This window comes from Solea senegalensis, linkage group LG1 (genome assembly GCF_019176455.1).
Source record: "Solea senegalensis isolate Sse05_10M linkage group LG1, IFAPA_SoseM_1, whole genome shotgun sequence".
Taxonomy (NCBI): Eukaryota; Metazoa; Chordata; class Actinopteri; order Pleuronectiformes; family Soleidae; genus Solea; species Solea senegalensis.
The window spans coordinates 29,168,757-29,190,583 of NC_058021.1; the positions used below are offsets into that span (position 1 = coordinate 29,168,757).

General features: G+C 40.9%; 1 protein-coding gene across 3 annotated transcripts in view; it reads left to right on the forward strand.

The window, feature by feature from the left end:
• Positions 1 to 385: 385 nt before the first annotated feature.
• The window catches only part of LOC122776209 (RNA-binding Raly-like protein), a 98,495-nt gene continuing 77,053 nt past the window's right edge, over positions 386 to 21,827 (forward strand). For 2 of the 3 annotated variants that reach the window (XM_044036626.1, XM_044036644.1), the window contains exon 1: positions 502 to 1,628. The gene's annotated coding sequence lies outside the window, so the exon portion shown is untranslated. Of the gene's footprint in view, positions 1,629 to 21,827 lie in introns of all 3 variants that reach the window. The other variant, XM_044036636.1, reaches the window with a different exon arrangement.

Here is a 21,827-nt window from a genome sequence, read left to right on the forward strand (position 1 = left end):
ATCGTGCTTCAGCACCACGGACAGTGCTTCCTGATTTCATTGATACTGGCTGTACAGTCAGTGCATGCTGCTTTAGCACCACGGACAGAGCTCTGTGGTATCACTAGTGTTTACTGTTGGCATGCTTGCATTCCCTCACACAGCATTCTGTTTCAGGACCACGGACAGTTCTGATGCGACCTTAACGGAATGACACGATTCGTGCTTTGGGATGCGTGCTATTTCGAGGGCGATGCAGTTTCTTAAACTGTTGTACGTAACCCCGCCCTCCATTTTTTTATCCACCACCCTCCTCCGCCTCCTTTGCCTCCTCCACCTCCAACCCGTCCCCCTAATTTCTCATAAGAGGGGAAACATGCGGCGTATAAAAAGCCTCGCGTCTCCCTCCACACTCATCAAATGGACGCGTGTGTGCGTGGATGTGGAAGCTGCCGTGACGCTGCCACCGAGTGAGTGAGTGAGTGAGTGAGCGAGCGAGCGAGCGCCGTATCTTTAAAACAGAAAAAGAGAGAGAGCGAGAGGGAGAGAAGAACACAAAAACACACACAAGCAGCTCAGTCATAACTGTGGGATGATAAGGACTCCACCAACACCACCTCTTTTGACTTTTGGAGCGAGCTAAGCCGTTAGGAGAGCGCTCAGCGTCAGCTGTTCAACACTGGGCTCTTATTGCTGGAAGCCGGGGCTGAATCAGTCACATGACAGAACCGGAGGCTGAGATCTAGAGAGAAAAGGCACAGCATTTCGGCTCGCACCGCCATACTGTATTTTGAGCCATATCACATTTTTATTGCAACATTTTACTCCCGCTCGGTGAGTACATTTCCACTGGCTTTTTTTGTAAGCATATTTTTGTCTTTTTAATTGCCCCCTCCTTTTTTTTATTTTTCCTCCTTTTGCTGGTGTTTGAATTGAGCGTTGACATGGTGGTTTTGAGCGTTTTTCCACATCCCAGGCTTCAAGTTTTTAGCATGCAGTTATTCTGATCGAGAGTGCCAAGAGGGTAAACGGGTACCTTGTCGGTCTTGAGGAGGCTTTTCCTTGCTTGCAGTTTTGTTTCGAGGGTCGAAACCAAGCAGGTTTTGTCAGTGTTGAGATTTTTCACAACATTTATTGGTGGTTTTGGAAGATTTTTGTTTTTATTTTTTATTTTTGTGTTTGTTTTCTGTCGACTTTTGCTGTTGCTATGCTTTGGTTTGCATTTTGCAGTGTTGTTTGTTGCCTTTCGAGTTTTGTGATTTTGATGTCTCGGTGAATCTCACCGGTCGAATCCTTGATTTTACTTTGTTCCTCTTTTCTTTGTGAGAAAATGAGCAAAACAAACCGGAGTCATTTTTGACGTGACGTTTTAACGTGATACTTTTCTTGCAGCCGATCTCACAGGTTTGTTGTTTTTTTTTCTTTTTTGTGTTCATCTCTCTCTGTCTTTCTTTTTTTTTCCCGATCTCATTATACTTTTGCTGGTGTATTTGCTGGAGTATTTTTGGATGGTGTTTTTTTTTTTTTTTCTTTTTTTTTTTTAACTAGATGATGCTGGGTGGACGAGGGGAGTTTTGATTCTTGGGGGAGTTCAATGCGTTTTTGTTTTCTGTGTCAACGAGGATGAACAGACATTTTCCCTTTTGCAGGTAGGCTCTTATGACGAGAGTGGACCAAAAAAAAAATGACACGTTTGTGTTTATTTACAATAAAGAATAAGGTGACAGAACATATGCACCTGTGGCTGACCTGTTATTGCTCATTAGAGAGGCTGTATTTCCACCTTATGTGATCAACCTATGTGCAATTCTTCATTAAAACTGCTCAAGAGCAAGGAATTGAAATCAAACACCCAAAGGTTGCTTTGGTCACTTGTGAGTTCAACAACCTTTACGCCATCGCAGCAGCAGCAGCTGGTGAATGAATGTAAGTAGCTACATTCAGGTCCCTGTGGAAGGATGCACTCTTACAACTTAAATGATTTCCCACACATAAAGTAACCCGAGCTCCATCCATATATCGACTCGGACAAGCAGAAATAACCATATCCACGCCTGCAGCCAATGTCTTTAAACTGCAGTGGCTTTAGAATGTGTGGGGAAATAACAATTAGGAGGAAAAAAGTCAAATCTAAGTGCCTTACTTATTGATTCATCGATGAAATCTTATTTTGTGCTGCATGCTATTACAAACTTGCAATCAGTCAATAGAATACTGTATTATGTGTCTTATTATGCTGCTGTGTGAAATGCACAGACCTTACATTCATTCATTTATACAGACCTTTCTCCACTAAACTGTATCATCTCTCTGTGTTGTTTCAATATTAGCTTCTCTCTTTTAATTAAAGAGTTCAGCTCGTGCACCCGGATCCCGTCACTCTGCTTCGTTTCAATCCATATGTATCGAGTTTAAGGGAACACAGTCATATTTCAGCCCTATAAAATATTTGAGGCCGGACCATTAAGTGTGAGTAAAAGGCTGTTAAGTCGCGGTGTCATTAAAGAGGCTGCCATCAAAGATCAGAATCAGTGCAATTTACTGTAATGTGGTGAGATGGACTATCACCACAGACATTTTTAATAAAAGGCAAACTAATTAGGGCAATTGAGGTTCCACATTTTATCATGTATTGAAAAGCTGTTAACAGGCATTGATTTCCCTGTCTACTGTTAAATCTACACGGGCCATAAAGCAGACGCAGATGAAAAAGCCACGTGGGGGGAGTTTGAATGTTTATTTTAAAAAGCTGTGAGACAATTAGGAAACAATAACGCGGGGTCCAATCGTGGAGGCGTCTTTAGAGTCAGCGTTTTGTTGTATTTACAGTACCGCAGGGATGAGTTCAGGAGAACATGATGCCACTTTATCAGTGGGTCTGTAGGTTATTAAGGAGAGAAGTAAAGGCATTCAATCCAGCAATTAGATTCCGATGTCAGGAGTGTTACAATAGGGTAAGCAAGGAAGACAGGCAATCGACAGGGGACCCAATCTGAAAGGCGGCCCCCTGAGATAACTTGGTACAAGAGCAATTATGGGAGAACTTTCCTACATTTAATAAACTCCCCCCTAATAAGGCTGGTGTGTCTTCCAAAAGCGTCATAATGTCATTTTTTCTGTATAAATTAATAATAATAAGACGGCAGTGTGGGTGAGATTTTATGTCAAGATAAATATGCAGAAAAGGGGTTGGATGTCAGGTCAGTGCTGACAACAGGTAGTGCATCAGTAGTAGAGCTCCAGTCTGGAGCATGAGTGTATATACAAATGGACATATAGTCTTTTGTTTTGCAGTGTAAAGCCTATAGGAAATAACATATCACTAGGGAATGACTCCACTTCAGTTAACAATTGTTTGGGGAGATAATTGTCTCAATCCCCAGATTCAGGGCTTCTTCAATAGAACATAATGTTGATTTTGTACAATATGTTGTGGTTGACAGCTGTTGTCATTCAAACTGAAGACAATTCCATGTTTAAATAAAGTCTACGTTCTGAATAAAAAGAAGAAACAAACATGTTTAAGTTTTAATTACGCCGTGCTACTTTACAAATACAAACAAACCTCTGTGACATTCAAAACATTGTCAATGCTAATTAAGCCTTGTCAGTATAGCAGTGTTACGATCATGTGTCACCTGGGCAACAATCCAGTGCCGCATTTCATGACAGATGGCGGCAACTATAGTGAAGTAAACAACAACAACAACAGCAACAGTTATTCCTCGTCTCCACCCAGCCCTGCGCTGCTGCTGTATATACACAAACACTCCCTCAGTCAGGTCTGACAGTTTTGCTTTGACAGAGCCTGTTCTCAGATGAAGCATAGTACAGAGACAGAATAGTGACATCAACAACATTAACCCTTATATCATGTCAAACTTGACCAGCAGTAAAAGTCATTAATTTGGTCTGAAATGTGATGTCCTTCACCCAAAAAACAGGAAAAAGAAAGTTTTTTTTAAACCAAATCATAATGGCATGAAATACAATCAGACTACTGCTCACTCAGTCACAAACCAAGACGTTTTCACGTTTCAATCAATCAAACATGTCCCCTCCTGCCTCTCCAAACCTCAGTGTGCTGCATCACAACACATCAACAGCACACCTTCTCGCCCCGGAGTCGAGAGGTGTTTCTGCCACAGCATGAGGCTCCCGGACGTCTCTCCTGCCGAGCGGTGTGATAGCTTCTATTACGTCCTGCGGTGTTGCGTCTCCCCTCCAGGCATGGTTTCCTGTTATCTGGGCCAAAACAGACCGGCACAGGAGATGCACGGTGAAATATGATACGCTCACGCGTGGCTATACGTCTGCTGCCATGAATAAAACATCACGCGGGGACACGTCGTACACAGTGTTCACATGCGTGCGTGCAATGGCGTGGGGGACTCGTCTGAGTGCTATCTGTGTTTACACCGGTGCTTTCACTGGAATCTACTCATAAACCACACTTTCGGCGTGGCTGAGCTGCACCAACGGAAGCATAATTAACGTGCTGCGCGTCGTATCTGCCACACACGTGATGTGTAATTATCCATGGATGTTGTTTTTAGCACGTACCGTATATAGACGCACGCGAGAGACTCATATGCTCCTTTACCAGGCCGCTTCCTCTGCGTAGATTAGTCAAATGAGCCCATGCTGCATGCTGTTCAGATCAAAATAAGAGGGAGAGAGATACGACATCACACCTCAGTCAGAACAGTAGGAAAGGAGAGAGAAAGATATTTCGACTGAAAGTAGTTAAGGGTATAGGCGTTCTGTCACATATGTACACACACATGTGGACAGTTTTTTTGGCCTTTTATGACCTGATTAAGTAAAGCCAAAAGGCCAGCTGGTCAGTTTTAACTTACACTCAAATGTTAACGCCGTAGATCAGTGTAACTAATCAAAAGCACTGCTTGACGTAAAGGAACAAAAAAAAAATGGTTTCCTTATTATTTCTCCTGTAGCTACAGTGCTGTGTAAAAAAATAGTTCAGTTCATCATTAGAATCCAACCAGAAAATACAATAAATATGTGCGCGGCAATACCCAGATACTTTAACTTCAGAAAGTTAAAGTATTTAGTATTTAAGTCATTAGTGTGTCTTCCTCTCGTACACTGAGCAAACAATAGCAGGGTCAGACTCTCTTAAACCTGGAGTTGCAACGTTAATTAATGTCACTGGTAACACGTGCTGTATCTTTGTCCTGAAAGTGATAATCACGTATATGTAATTATATAATGCATTTATGCAAGTATCTGCTTTTCTTGCAACATTCTTACTTAAACGGCACATTAATCATCATCGTGCGATTCCTGATACCCACTTTCTTAATCCATTTTTGTGATGACAAACAGAAAAAACTGTTTGGGCGCCCAGTCCTATACTGCAAGTAGACAACTATATGATTATGTCTCCATCCGAATGAATGGAAAAGTGCACGCTCCTCTCTCCCTGCTCTCTTTCCTCTCCAACAGACAGACAGCTCACCTTTTTTGCTAAGACTCGTTCCGGTGAAGGAAGCGTTAAGCACTTTACTGTCCTTTTCTGAGCTGTTAATTTGATAAGTGAGCAGATCTAACACTTCATATTCTGGGCAATTAAACCCATATTTGAAGAATAGGGTCAGGCTGAATGACTTTCCAGTGTCTATTATGCGAGTCATTTGAGTTACTGTGCGTCACCTAAATGAGCCTCAAACAATGACATGCGGGGGACCTTGGTGTCATTTTTAAGGTTTTCGACTATGTTGCGCTTTCGCTGTGTTTCATTAACCCTTGATCTTAAATCAGTGTGCCAATAGAAGCCACTGAGAGAAGTTAGAAACCAGTGCATTTAGAGTAAATGACAAGACTTCATTTTGACCTTTGAGTAGAAAACGAGAGTTGGTGTGTGTGTGTGTGTGTGTTTGTGTAAAAGATAAACTCACAGCAGTGTCAGTACAGTCCAAAAAACGGATAAATTAAGCCCCAATCGCGTCCAATTTTTCTCCTTATCAGAAGCAAACAAGTTCACACAGGAATTACTTTTTCTATTTTTAGAAGAAATACGGTTCGGGCTGATAAGGCAGAACCTGAACCTGCAGAGAAAGATGGATTTCAGATGTCCCCACATCTGACTTTGGCAGAGATCTACTGAAACTGTTTACTAAAGGGAGAGTTTAAAGTCGTTTCATTATTTTGTCAGCTCAGTGTTTAGATATTGATCCAACAAACTCAATCCGGGCCAGACCTTTTTATTTTCAAGTCCAGTTAACATATCAAAATCTATACAACAGTGGCATCACAGAGGATCCAGGATGGATTCAGATTGGCAGCTCCTGGGGTTGTTTCCCCCCACATTCTCCTGTCACTTTATTTTATTTGTGATCTGTCATTGTGACTCATTGTTGTATCACACTTACCTTTTCTTTGCCGTATCACATGGTGGTTTTTTTTCCCCCATCCATCTGCACAGAGTCATTGCTGAAGTTGAAACGGGAAAATTACTGTACTAAAGATGACTTGCTGCTTTTTGATAAAAAAAAAAAAATACATCTATGCAGATTTGTGGCAATAACACTGAGATGTTTTGGCAGAAACCAACGATACTGCCACAACGACGTTGTCTCGAGCTTTCTTATGTAATAAAAACTTGCATAAAAGGAGCATAAGGGAACATAACTTTGTGATAAAACAACATGGGGTTGGACGGGAGGACAAATTATACTTTTACACACTTGGACTCATTATCAACAAACTTTATCTCTCTTGTTGTACTTTCTAACCTCTCCACCTTTGTTGCCTCATCCCAAACTTACTTTTTAAAGAGAGTCCAATGCATTGGTAAACAAATCATTAACTACAACTTAAGTGTATTGTGCAAATTTGTTTGTGGACACCCCAAAAATCTGTTCTATGACCCATCTGTGGGCTCTGACCCATTCTTTGGGAATCACTGTTTTAGAGTAGCTCACTAAAACTACTCTTTTTCCATCATTCAGTATAAGCTTTAAGAATAAGATAAGTTGGAAATCCTTGACAAACAACTCTTAGAATTCTACTTTTTAGAGTAAAAAAAAAATACTTTTCCTTGTCATATGCTTTGAAACTTTGCCTTTGTCTCTCTGAAATATACAACACGCCCCAAACACACAGCACAACATGTACCATCAGACGAAAACACATCTGTAATTACCAAAAGAACAATTAAAAAGGTAATTAATGGGAAAGATCAAATATGAAAACAACACGATGGGTCTAAGGGTCAATTTGCTGAGCTTAAAACTGCTTGTCCTTGAAATTAGATTATCGCGGAAACAACCTACATGGCAAACACTTAATTTAACATTGAGATGCAAAGCGAGCGCAACTGGCAATTTAGAAGTGACCCGGGCACGATGATAATAAGTGTAGGAACTGTGTGCATGGGATCATCTAATATATTGGATCATTTCGGTTTGATGCTTCATAATTCTTAATGGCATTCAGTGCATGGGGACAATCAGTGAGTGTATTTTAAAAATAGAAAGTCCGAACACTGTGTCACTCATGAGGGAGACGCAGGCTCAGACAGACAGCCACTTAGATGCCTGCTTTGCAGATATCTGTTTCGAATCTAGTGTTTGCGAGAGAGAAGTTACGGAAATAAAAACAGAGGCAGAGGAGCAGCACCAGGCCTTCCAGAGCAGGTGTCGTCAGAGGCCTCCAGATACTGCGGAGAAGCAGCGGAGCAGATAATGTCCTGTTTAGATTACCTCAGGGAGGCCGATTACAGAGGAGCATCCTCATCTGGGTCAGATCCAGGCTGGTTCTGCAGGGATCAGCTGTTCTCACTGACGTCCCACTGGCCTCAGCTGTCTGTCACCTGCTCAGGACCAGTGTGGCTCCACTGACAGCGACACCACGACAGTCTCAACAGACATGAAACACTGTGCTCTGCACTGACAACTGGCCTGAAAGGTTTATTGGCATCCTAAACATTGTTTGACGACAGATAGAGTCATTTCATCTTAATGCAGTTTTGAAGGGAGGTGGAAGGACATACAGTACAGTTGATATGACGCGCAAAGGGAAGAGAAGAAGGAGGCAATGATGTGACATTACCATGGATGCCAACTACTGTAAAACACCAAAGAAGAAATGGCAAAAGGTGCCCTCCTGGCAGCCTCACTTTTTGACTTTGCAACAACAAGCATTAACTTCAACTTCCAAATGACCATAAAGGGACTCAGACTGGCTACAAAAAGACACAAAGGGACTACAATGGGAAGAGAAATGACTGCAACGTTGCTGTAATGAGATTCACCGCGACTCCAAAGAGACGCCAATTGGCTGCAAAGAGACTGAAGTAGAAATGCAGAATTTTTGACTTTTTTTCTCCCGATATCCTGATTCCGATTGGGAGTGATTGTAGCTGATTTTTCACTGCACCTGACTGCAGCACTCATTAGTGTCTTCTGTAGTCAAATTAACATAATATTTTGCATGCTCATGTCGCAGCAGATGCAGATATAAGAGTCAACAAAGTGGCAGCCCATTCAGCTGTTTCATCGGGGAAGTTGGCATGTTTGAAGACATTTGCTCACACATATTACTGTACAAAGAGACACAGACTAACTACAAAGAGATGTAAAGTGACGACAAAGAAACACAAAACTCCAATGACATAATGGAAAAAAAAACAACCTGACAGATGTATAAAGCGACTACAAAGAGATGTAAAGTGACCACAAAATGACAACGAGGAGACAGAGCGACTACAAAGAGATGCAAACACACCATAGACCGACGTGAAGGGACTAACGAGATGCAGACCGATAACAAAAGTCAAGCGAAATCACCGCAACGAGTTGCAAATTCACTTCAAAAGAGACACAAACTGAATGCAAAGCGACTACAAACTCCACACAAAGTTATGCAAAGCGACTACGGAGTGATACAAATGGGTAACGAAGCAAAGCAACATTACAATGTTACTTCAAAGAGAGATTTAAAGTTTAAAATTCAGAGATCACATCACATTTACAAGCCTGCACTTCACTTCAAAGAGTAGAAGGGTGGTTGGTTTGATTTCTCTGGACAGAGAGCAGCTCCGCACAGTTATTTCACCTGATACCAAACCCTAATCCACCCATAGATTTCGAATACTGGGGGTGAGACGCTCCCTTTATTGCATTATAGTGTTTTTAAGGTGCTTTATTCTGATAAATCGAGTGTACTTACATTAATGTCCTGCCGGTGCTCTCCATTTAATGAGGGAAATTAAAGTGACTGTGGAAAGTATCCTTACCCTTGTGCATATTTATCTAGGTATTGATTTAATTTAAAAGGCATTAAACAAACATTTTGGCAATCCATTCCCACAGAATGATAACGACAGGGCAGCAGAAACTGGAAAAAAAAAAAACAAAACTCGACGTCCTGTTCTTGCACTCCATATGTAAATATGTAATATATAACATACTGTATATCAAACTCGGAATGGATATTTCAAGGGGATGGAACCTGGAGCTGAGAGAAAGGAGAGATATTTCAACACTGAGGCATCTTGACTCACATACTCATGAGGATCATGACCTCAATTTTCCGTGTCTGCCACCGGGAAAGCACAGGTGCACTCAAGTATAGAGGGCTAGCCAGCTAGCCAGCTAGCTATTGAGTTTGTGTACCCCCGAGGGCAAAAACATGTCCAGCGAGCAAACCTTTTATGTTTCTCTCCACAAACGGTTCACTCACCGGGAGTCGGGGACAGACAGGGTTGGTGATGGTGAAAATGTATTCCGCTCCACATTCAAACTCTGATTGAGCCTGACAGGGAATCCTTAACTGACTGCAGCATATGGACAGACTTGAGGCTTTTTCATTTAGAGCATTTTACTTGCAGTCGCTTAAATGCTGCCTACCTTCGTGGACTTCGTAAACTCATACCAAGCTGGAAAAAAGTAACACAGCATTCACCATTTTTCTGTCTTTATAAACTTTCATAACCATTTCATCTTTTGGTTTATCACAACGTTCTTCTCCAGAGGGTCACGCTGGCTGAGATAAAGGAGATAAACAATCGAATTATGACAACACAATCTCAAATGGATCTTTAAAGGTGATATATGTAGAAAATGCATTATATTAAAGCATAAAATGACGACGACGTGTCATCAGAGATAAAGGGACCGTTTTAAATTGAAATACTGGCTTCACTGATAACAGCTATTATATTCACAAAATACATTTTCATCTGCGGGCTGCAAATTGTGTTTATGTTTTATTTTGGCATGCTGGACTGTGGCGCCAGATACCAGGTAACACTTATAGCGCTTTAAAACACGGCGAGAGAAGTTGGAAAATTCGCAATGATACTGAAACTAAAAAGCCTCAGGACCCCTCTCATAAATAGAGATGAAAAACGATTGTCTGCGGTGGCTATGTGTTAAAATATATTACAGACGGATAAAAAAATGACTGTGACAGACATGTCAGTGTGGATACTTTTCCGCCAAGAAAGGCTGCAAAACAGGGAACTTCATCCAAGGTCATTTAATGCTTCTTCTCTCTCTCTTTGTCACTTTGTCTATGGATATTTATTATAAATACTGTTATTATCGTCGCCTTGGGATATTGTGATAATTTTCCCAATTTTCGATTGGGATTGCAGTATATTGTTATACAATAGAATGAGGTGTAACATGTAATATTCAAGAATCATCCTTAACAAAAACAGAGCAGGAATAAGATTTTGATGTAACAAGAGTGAAAGAGCAGCGGTGAGCGATCACTTTAATTTATTTTAGTGGTAACAGGTTAACTTATTGGGACAACGCACGGCCTGCAGCTTTCAAAATAAAAGCGGTGCCATGTCCATTCATTCATCGTCGACCGCTTTATCCTCCACATGAGCGTTGTGGGCAACGTGGAGCCAATCCCAGCTGACACAGAGAGCTGGAGTAAACCCTGGACGTCACAGGGCCAACACACACACAACCATTCACTCACTTCAGTTTTTGGACTGAGGGAGGAAACTGGATTACTCTGGGAAAAGCCATGTGCACAAGGGGAGAACATGCAAAGGCCCCTCAGCCAGACGGGGATGCAAACAGGCGACCTTCTTGCTGCGAGGCAACAGTGTTAGCCACTACATTGCCGTGTGCTCTAGTTAAGCCATGTTTTGTCAGAAGATGCAGCAGTAGAAAATGTAAATATTCTATTACCGTTTGTGGAAACTGATTTTAGTCATCTTATATCAAGTGTAATCGGTCAATGGTCTATCTAAGGCAGTGATTCCCAAACCCAAACCCGATTACCCCAAACAAATTTGCCACATTTTCCAACCTTTTAGTAAAGATGCATGCGTACGTTTTAAATAACATCCATGAAATGGAGTTGTAATTACTGAGCGTCTCTAGGTAATTATTTGTTTACCAGTTCAAAATGAGTATGTGTCACAGAAATGGCTCTAAATTAGTTGCAAAAATTATGCACAATTCTGCTCTGGTCCCAGTTGATAGTGAGATTTGGGTCATGATTGTTTGCCATCTTTACAAAGTGGGTCCCCGCACAGAAAGTTTGGGAATCTTAATTTGTATAATGTTTTATTTTATTGGCGGGTCGAATAAAGCTGGTCCATGTTGCCTACATGTTGTTTACAGAAAATTCCACCTGCGTTGTTTGCGTGTAGGGTTGCTTGTTTGCCGGACTGAGATTAAGATTGGCAGATGTCCATCTGATTATGCACATAGACAAAAAAAACTTGCATCTCTACTCTCCCGCATGCTCACGGGTAAAAATAGAACCGCCATCATTTAATCCCCCACTTAGCCGCAAAAAGCAGTCGTCTCCTGAAACATTAATAAGCTTGTTGACATCTTGCAGTGAGCAACAGTATATCAGGTGGCGTTGTGCAAATAAGGCTTCATTCTTCATATTGATTTTTTTTTTCCACCAGGTTTTGACATCAGAGGAAATCAAGGAGTTCACTGCTGTTTGTTCTTGCTGATACTGCGGGGCTATTACAGCCTTTATTTCTGTTTTCATCCACTTCTTTCTAGTAAACATCGTGAGTCGACATCTTATCGCCGGGCAAAGGCAGGACTCTGGTTTCTGCCTTGTTAATTTAAAACCTCACCTTTCATTTAATATAAAGCACCCGTAAACATCGAGTGGCCCTGTCATGTGTTATCGGAGGGTGGTGAGTTGACTTCATGGCAGACACAGATGAAGATCTGAGCGTACTGGAGGACAAATTCAAAATCATCCAGGGTTGTAACTGAGACGCTGAACCTAAAAAAGGTCAAGTCTAATGGTGTTTTTCCACTAAATAGTACTGCCTCGGCTGGGCTCACCTTGCCTCAGCTCGAATCTACAAGATTTTGGTTGTTTTTTTACAATATAGTACTTCCTCAACGTGGGCGGAGTCATCACAGCGCGGCTGCATGAAACTGCCGGGACTTTGTTTTACATACAACACACAAACTAGTGACTTATGACTTGTAAAGCAATTGTTTTCAGTGTAACTGAATCATTAGAATCAGTAAAAAAGATTAGTTCAGTACTTCCTCCATGACCAGAGCACAGACACAGTCACTGAACTGAAATACAGCGGCAGGGTTTGTGATGCGGCTCGCCGGTCGCGATCGCAAGCTTGCTGTCGCTAAACGCAACAGACTCCCCTGTTAAATAATGAGATTTTAGACATTTCCTTGCTACATGTTGGAGATTAAACCACATTTTGACGGCGTAGTAAAGAAAGTACCAGGTACTATCGCTAATGGAAAAGCAAAATAAGCGTGCCATGCTGCACTGAGGCGAGTCGTGTTGCTATATCACATACAAACATATGAAATAGCATTTAATCACTGCGGGGCGACTCCACTGGTTCGAAAGGGAAAAATTAGCTTCCACTTTTCACTTGATCTATAACACAAGTAAACCGTTTCCTTAAGAGTTAATGGTCTAAATCGCTAGTTTAACCATTTCGTAAATAGCCTTACCATTTAGGGGAATGCGGATGGTAGACACGGCACATATGAGTGGACACCAGCGTGATTGACAGCTGGTGTCATCAAATAGATGCAGGTCAAATCACAACTTTGACTTGAACCTAAAAGCCACGTCGCTGAAAATCAGCTCATCTAAGTGTCGGCAATAAAGCATCCTGTTGATAGTGAGACTATTCCTCACTGTGCTGTTTTGGTAAAATGTGTACATACCTTCAGTTTATTCATTTCAGAATATTCATAGAAAGTTCAATGAAATAATATCCCAGTGACATCTAGTGAAGCAGAAAAAAAGGAGAAATAAAAGCTTAAAAGCAACATCCTTAAAAGCATTTTTGGGCACCTTTTTCCTGTTTTAACAAATCCTGATAAATAGTCCCCACCACCTAACTACCATGGAGGAAAGGCTCTCGTATTATTATTTATTTTTATGTATTTTCACTTCCCTTGCCGCAGGGAACCAGCTGCAAAGAGAATCCTTTTTCTGTCAGTTGCTGACAAGTCAGTCGATGACAGTGAATATATTTGTCAGGAGTTGATGCAGAGTCCTTGTGAGCTGCATCATCGCAGCTCTGTGCTGCAGGTATAGAGCCCCAGTTTCTGTTTGCACTGCACCATTCATGTGTGCTATAGGACATCTGCCGCTATATCACAGTAAAAGACACCTGTCAGTGGCATCAGCGGGGAGTATAAACATAATTTAGCAATCAGGCAGACACATTACATATGTAAATGACATTAATTGCATACATCATTTAGACAGGGATTTCTTCCCAGTGAGCGTAATCAATGAATTAATTAGGTCAGTCAGTGCAGGTTGAAACAATTTGAAAAGCAATTTCAGTTTCCAATTAATGCCGAAGAGAGAATGAAACCAATGCAGGATGCAAACGTGCATGTGAGGGTGCAGGGGACGGCCACGCGTTACAAGCCAAACCTGCAGCTGCCATTGTTTCCCCTGATTTATGGGTCAGAGGGAGAGTCGGCCGCGCTGAAGGCGTGTATGGATTTTGTAAGTATCTCAGGAAAACTATAGCAGCACTGTGGGGCTGAGCAGGGTCAGATGAAAGCCGAACACAGAGGAGACTTCATAACCATGCAAAAGACGAGGCAAAACAAATGGAGCCGCTGCGCTCGGTGAATCATCTCACGTTACAGCTTGATATTGTGATCACAGAAGTCTGAAGGGAGAGGATTGAGGTAAGATCAAAACAGGATAAAGTTGTTGTTTTTTAACTTTGTATTTATTTAAATAAATTTTAAAAGAAAAGAAAACTACAACATAATGAAGGACAAGTAACAAAAAAAACCCACAAAGGGCATAAAAAAAACAATATTTTTCACGAAGTTTTCCAATAATAACAAACATCAGCCTTGCACAATATTTAATAATAAAACCAAGAAGTAAATGATGAATAAGGTACAAAAAAACAAGACATTTATATTATATATCTGAAAAGTGTCAGATTCTGAAAGATTTCACCCAAAATACAATAAAATATTAAGTGTATTTACTTTTTGATGCTAAATGGGCGGCTAAATGTAGCCTGATAATGGCATCAATAAGAAAACCCATATGTTATATATGGTTAACACTTTTAATAATGAACAAATGGTAAAACATTAGGAGGCTGTAGTTTACATTTAAAGCTATACACAAGTTATAATCAGTTTACTGATGCAAAAATGTGGCTTGTGAAGCACGTGTGTGTTAGTGCAGGAGCCCACAGATGAGACAGTGTGAAAAGACGCTGGCCTTCACCTATAGTTTCTTCACCTATAGCTTCACTTCATTCTCACTTTCCACCCACGCATCACTGCAGCCTCAGGGATCCCACCAGAAACCTCCAGAGACACGGATGTCTCATCCTTTCATTCTGTAATTACCTTCACTGCCGGGTCCTTCCAGCCTGATTATTTAGTTCTCTGTCTCTTTCACTTTATCTGCGCGTAAACCACCTCTTCTGTGCTATAGGTCAGGTCCAGGTGCTAACATCCAGCTCCAACATCCAGGAACATCATCCTCTCTGTGCCGAATGATAACAAAGAGTTCAAACTCTATTTAGCCCAATATGGGTTCATTTTAGCGTCTGCTCATGGAGGAAAATCAATGACGACAAACAAATCCTAAGTGTTTAACTGCGTTGGATGTAATGAATTTATCATGGGGGGAATCCATACGGGAGCATATGGGAGATGCTTGTTGGTGAGCTGATGTAATTAATCAAGTTACATGTGAATGTTTTAGTGTGAAAACAAAGTTAGTTCTCACAGCTGGCAGCTAGGATTCATCTTCCACATTTCTTTTTTATTGTTGTTGGTTTTTTAAAAAGCAGTGCAACATCTGTCATTGTTGGGCCAAAATGTAATTCCAGGAACTGTATATATCAGGGGTGTCAAACTCATTTTTGTTCAGGGGCCACATACAGCACAATTTGATCTCAAGGGGGCCGGACCATTTCTTGAGAAATATAAGTGCAATTTCAACAAATTCATCCTGTGGGCCGATTGGACCCTCTGGCGGGCCGGTTCTGGCCCCCGGGCCGTATGTTTGACACCCCTGGTATATATATATTTATATGTATATATGTATATACATACATATATACATATACATATACATATATATGAATGGAGTTGTAAAAGTCCTGGTTCAAGCCTATGTCCGTTTTTGAAACTGTAAATTCACCTGTAGCCAGGGGATATCAGCTTTCAGTCACACTGGTGTCCACTCCTATGATTGATGGCTGATTTTAGTGTCTATTTTCCTCACAATGGAAACATCATTTACGAAATTGACTTCATATTCTATTGAAGAAGACCTGGAACTAGAGAAAAATTATCCAATCCAATCCTAACTGCACTTTAAAACAACCACAGTGGACCAAAGTGCTCTACAGAATAATAAATGAAAGGCACAATAAATAAAAATGAGAGGCATAAACATGCAGAGGTTAAATGAACACTGAATGTTCTACAATGGCCTACAATGGACTGGTGACCTGTCCAGGGCTCCGAGGACTGGCTCCAGCAACCGTCGTGTGTGAGAAAAGGAATGAAAACCAACAGACATAGGGACATTTCAGGTGGCTTCTTCAAAAATGTTGTCATTCCTGCTGCATAAAGCTACACAACCACTGAGCAGAAATACCAAACCGCTCAAAAACAATGACAGAAAGTCTATAAATCAAGTGAAAACTAGAGGGTAAATTTCCCATAGACCTCCTTTCAAATTGACTTATTTTTAAAACTAGTGGATTCGCCCTCTAGTGGCCAACACTTAGTTCATAGGCTTAATTTTTCAAACTTAATTTTTTAAACATGTATATATATATACATATATATATATATATATGTATATATATGTATATGTATATGTATATATATATATATACCATCTATCGTCTATTGACAACAGAAACCAATTTGACTTCATCCCATTTTCATGCAAACACAAAAGAAACCATCTCTTTCTCTCTGTGCCGCTGCCTGTTTCACTCGCTCTCTGGCCTCAGCTGCCTCATCTAAGCGGATTCCGTCTTTCTTTTGTGGCAAGCCCGGTCTTGCTCCCCTTTGATTCCGACGCGCAGATCCAGTGGCACAAAGACGGGCGGCGAGATGCTGCGGGAGGTGTCGGAAAGGGGGTTGAAAGTGGCTCGAGACGCCATTAAAGCCAGGTGTCGCGACAAGCTTTAGCGGCAGGGATGAAACGTTGAAGGTGACGCAGCCACAATTCACAAGTTGCCCCGATCCATGTTTTGAGAGGACGGAGAGAGAGCGTTGTGCTTCTCAAGTCTCTTTTAACACCATTTATTTCTTTCTTTATATTATATTTATTTCATGCTAAGTTATGAGTGGATACTAGAATGAATCGAAGTAAACCGCATGGTGTAAAGTGGTGGAAGATTAAGGCAAAGGTCACTGTGATAATGTTTGCACAGACACTCGTGCCTTAGTGGGAAAATTCCACAAAACCAAAGGAGTTGTTATAAGCAATTTTCCATTCAGAGGCAGTGCAGGAGCGAGCCGGCAGCTAATGGAAGGTCACTGCGTACAGTTCAGATAAGGGGATAAAGGACTGGCCATGAGCAGGGAAATTATACGATATCATAAGGTTTCATTGTCAGGGTGAATTTTAAGTGGAGCTTGATGATATAAAAAACACAGAGTTTCTGATTTTGGATCCGATATGAGAGCTTTAGTGCAGAACTTAAATGTTTGTTAGATTCAATCCGTGTCCATATGAGTTGACACAATGCTGAGTAACACGACTCTGCTGCGTGTTTCTCAATAGATGCAACGCTGCCTGATGATTAGCTTCATGTCACCACAGATACAGTAAAGGCGACAGTAAACTGAGACGGTTGAAGAAGTCAGTGAAGAGGTTTCAGACGCAGCATGTTCATAATCACATCTGTTCACACAGTCCAAACAGAGGCAGAATATTAACGTTAACAACAACCACAAATCACCAAATGTGATCCAATGCAGCTTTCAGGGCACTTTGTTTTATTGTGGCTATCTCAGAAGCACGAGGGTAACTAACTGAACCAAATCTGCCCTATGGCCTTGCAGCACATCTACAACTCATTAAATGTCATATTTTTTTTATCCATAACCTTCACATTTGAAAGGGGATGTTGGGTTTATACAGGCAATAACCTGAAAAATAGATTTTAGTTGGATGAAATGAACATCTAGTATAGAGAAGATCTACTATAGAGGTGCTGTTATCTTCAGACCTGTTGTCCCCCTTCCTGTCTTCATGCTATGCCATAAGCTACCGAGAAAAATTAACATACAGACTGTGATGTGGCAGTAATTGTAAATGTGACAGTAGGAGGGGAAAGATTTGAAGAAACCGATTGTTTCCTCTTTAACGTGGTCACAAGAACCATCTGAATGATCCTTAAGAGTAGAGGTTTTATAGATTGAGAACATGAGAGGAATCATTTAGATCAACTGAAGGGTCATTACATTTTCTCCGGACACTTAATAGTCGGTTATTTTACCCAGAGCAGTGTTTTATCACCAAGAGCACATTCAAAAATGTACCACGAGGATTGAAAGGATTGGTTTGCCCTTCTGTAGCTAAACTATCTTCCTTGTAAGCATTGAATTAAAAAATGTATAGTCTTGACATTTGCTGACATTATTTGCTAAATTATTATTAAGTTTAATTGAATCTTTCCTAAATGTTCTCATTAAAAATACAAATCTATGACATAAGGAGACAAAACGGTTTGGATGTGTAACGTAAACACAACGGCTTCATCTATTCCGGCCAAAAGCTTGAGTCTGTGGAGACATCGTCAGCCTTTAAGGGCCTGGGATTTTACACTTGTAATTATATAGTTATATGATAATGATGATGATAATTGGGATTCCTATAGGCTCATGTCAAGTACAGGACCTTTCAAAGACTGAGACATAATGATGTGTTTTTAAAGTGGATTTAAATCAGCTGCTGGTTTTGCCACAGTTCCACCTGTTGTTGTTGTTGTTGTTGTTGTTCCCTCCACGGCTAGTCTTCTCATTCCTTCTCAGTGTATCCTGTGCTACACTTACATCACTGGTAAACAACCCCCAAGCTAGTCTTGCTTAGCTCTCTATAAACTCCAGCTCGGATGTTTTATTTACTATGTCAAGTTTTTTTTAAAAGATGTAAAATTGTCGAAAGAATCGATCAATCTAATTAGCTTTCATAATAAAGTCCATGTAGTTAGGTCAGTTTGTCCATTTCACTTCATGTCAATAAGTCGTGGTCATACAGAAGTCGTAAAACCCCCGATTCTGAATGGTCTCAGTCTGGCCGCCGATGTAATTAGAAATTAAAAAGCGATCAAGCGCTCCCGTTGTAACGCCCTCGTGTACAAATATGATTTGTGACAGATGACATGAGCTCAGATCGGTTTAGCGCACGAGCAAGCGTTACTGGGGACAGAGTGTGGGGGGGACACGGTGCACACACAGGAGCACTAAGTCTGCATCAACATAATGACTCATAACACAGTCAGTCAACAAACTCATGCAGCAGCCCATTAGCTGCAAATAAGAACCCAGACAATTAGGTACCGTATATTAGTATGAACATTATTAGACAGACGTCACATTCAGAGAGAGTAAAGATGAACCAAAGCAGTGACATCCCCTCTCTCTACTGTATGTACATTCTTTATAAGAACAGTAAAGTGGCTCGGATGGTCTGTGGAGATATTAGTAGGGTCCGGCTGGTCCATTCCCCAGTGGCAGTTGCCATAGCAACCAAGGTCGTAGCACAGACCCTACTCTCATGAAGATATGATAAACTGAGTCTGCAGATGGAGCAGTAAACAGTCATAATGCAGTTGCCCCTTCAGGGTCACAAGAGGCATCTAATCTGCCCCGGGACAGAGGACGTATACATTCCAGGTGTAATGTATAGTGTGTCATTAGCAAATGTACATATTGAGCCTCTCGTGGAAAAATATAATCGCACAAACAAATAAACGGCTTCATTTTGTTTAGTCTCTCACTCAAAAACCATATTACAAGTGTACTGAGGCATTTTTTACAGCCCCGATTGAGGATTCTGTTTGTATTTCTCCAGCAAACTGAGATAAAAATGCCAAGTATTTTTTGCAGACTGTGCTGAGTCATGCCATCTCATAGCAGGGAAGAGACACTAAAGGGCATCAGAAATAGTCCATGTCAGCTCTCAAGATGGCTTTCTCTGGCCCCGTTGTGCTCGCGAGTCTCGTCTCCTGGCTTGGCGGCGTGCCAGTGTCATAGTAAAATGTTTGAACGTGTCATCGGCTTACGTTTTTTGTTGTTGTTGTTTTCCTGAAGAATCTGCTAAAGGCTCCTTCTTTGCACACACACACACACACTCACACAGATAATTATTTTTAGACAGTCCCTGAGGCGGATTTTATTTTGAACCGTTTAATAAGCATTGGGAAATATGTAGACTTTTGCAGAACTTTGCCGGGTTTCAGGCAGTGCCCCAGAAAAGGTCTGCGGAAATTAGTGGAGTGGGAGGAGAACTTAACCTACCTTTCCCTGGGTTGACTGACACAGAGACAGAAGTGGCTTGATTGCAGCCATTGTGTACTCAGTATTGTGTTTGATGATAATGACACTGTTGTTTGCCGCATAAATATTTCATGGGCTCCTAACGTGGATTCTGAAAAGTCGGGGCTATTTCCGCACGCCCATATAGCTAAAAATGACCATATAAATACCAGAGGTGCAGACGTTACTGTGGTTTTATAATGTCTTTGTCTCCGCCTGAGCTTGTGGTCTCTCTCTCTCTCTCTCACTCTCTCTCGCACCTTGCATGGTCTTTGCTGTACATTGGGATCTAATAAAAGTCAGATTTTGTTTTACTCCATACGACTTTTTAAGCACCAGTTTCATCAACTGACCTTTTAAGTGTGTTTGAAAAAGACGGTTTTCTGCAGCACTTTGTTGCCGATGTAGGAAATGTACCTGTCGCTGGGAACTGATGAGCACTTGTCTGACTTTGGTTCGATTGCAATTGTGATTCCATATTTACCAGACACTGTACGGCTTCCCTCATAAGTTGACACACACCTCCCCTCGTCCTCCATTTCCACCTTAACCACCTTGCTTCCATTACACTCTTTTACATTTACTACTTATCGTTAAATTTCCTACTTTACTCAACTATGGGATATTTCAAAATCTAACCCTATATACAGTATGTGCGCCACGACATGGTTTGCGTAACGCCTTCGTCAAGAGTGTACTCAAAGAAATAAAACATTGATTAAATTAATCCTATGTGCTTTTAAGCAAATCTCACGTAACAGTCTTGATTAAATGCTACATCATTCAATTACGTTGAATTTAATCAACGGCCCAATTACGGAGAGAAAAAAAAATTCACTTTCTCCAAAGATTCATTTGTGGTCTGATTACATGTCCTTACATTATACATTTAGACGTAAATCATAGCAGCTGTCAGCCTTAATATCAGCTGAAACATTCTGTAAAAGGTACCTGGTAGATTGGATCAATAAAAATTAGCTGATGTTCTATCAAAAGCAGCCACTTAATTGGGTATATGCGCTAATCAATACGGAGCCGGTAATGGTGAGATTGAAAAATGGAAGAGGAAGAGGACGCCACTCTATTGTACAGTATTCAATGAAATCACTTGGGCCGTAGCCTTTTTTGTTATTGTGTGCTGTTGCCGTAGTAACAGAGTTATTTATTTATTTATTTATTTACCCCAACGCTAATCCGAGAAATCACAGCCATCCTTAGTGGAAAGAAAATGAACTGAGCAAAAATGTGCACGTATACATACATATACTGCAGTGTATACATATCATCATTATTATTATTATTATTGTTATTATTATTATCGTTGTCTTTTTCATTGTATGAAAATACAGTTTTACTGTACGTGAACACAGGGAAGCTCCAGCAGCCCGAGCTTCTACTTCTTCTACTGTCGTTCAAAAAGAATTCTTTACGCCATGCAACTAAAGATCTGTGTCTGCTGCACATGCACGTGTATAGTATATTTATACACATATATGTACACACACTGTATTGTAAACATGACCCAGCAGCACGAGGCAGAGCACTTCAGCTCTCATATTGATTACCGGCAGAATGTAGCATCTGTAGACACAGTTGGGTTTTGATGAACACACGCCTCCCCCCCATGGACATTAGTGGGTAAACTCGGATGAACATTAACACCCTCCCCTTTCCTTCCCTTTATGGCACATTGTACAGTTGAATTATTATTATTTTTTTTATTTTTTTTCAAAACATCCCCAGAAAGAAGGGATTCATGTCATCCATTACGATATGAAGCAATTAAAGACAGGGATACAGCTGCTAGAAATGACCACAGGGTCTGGAATAGCT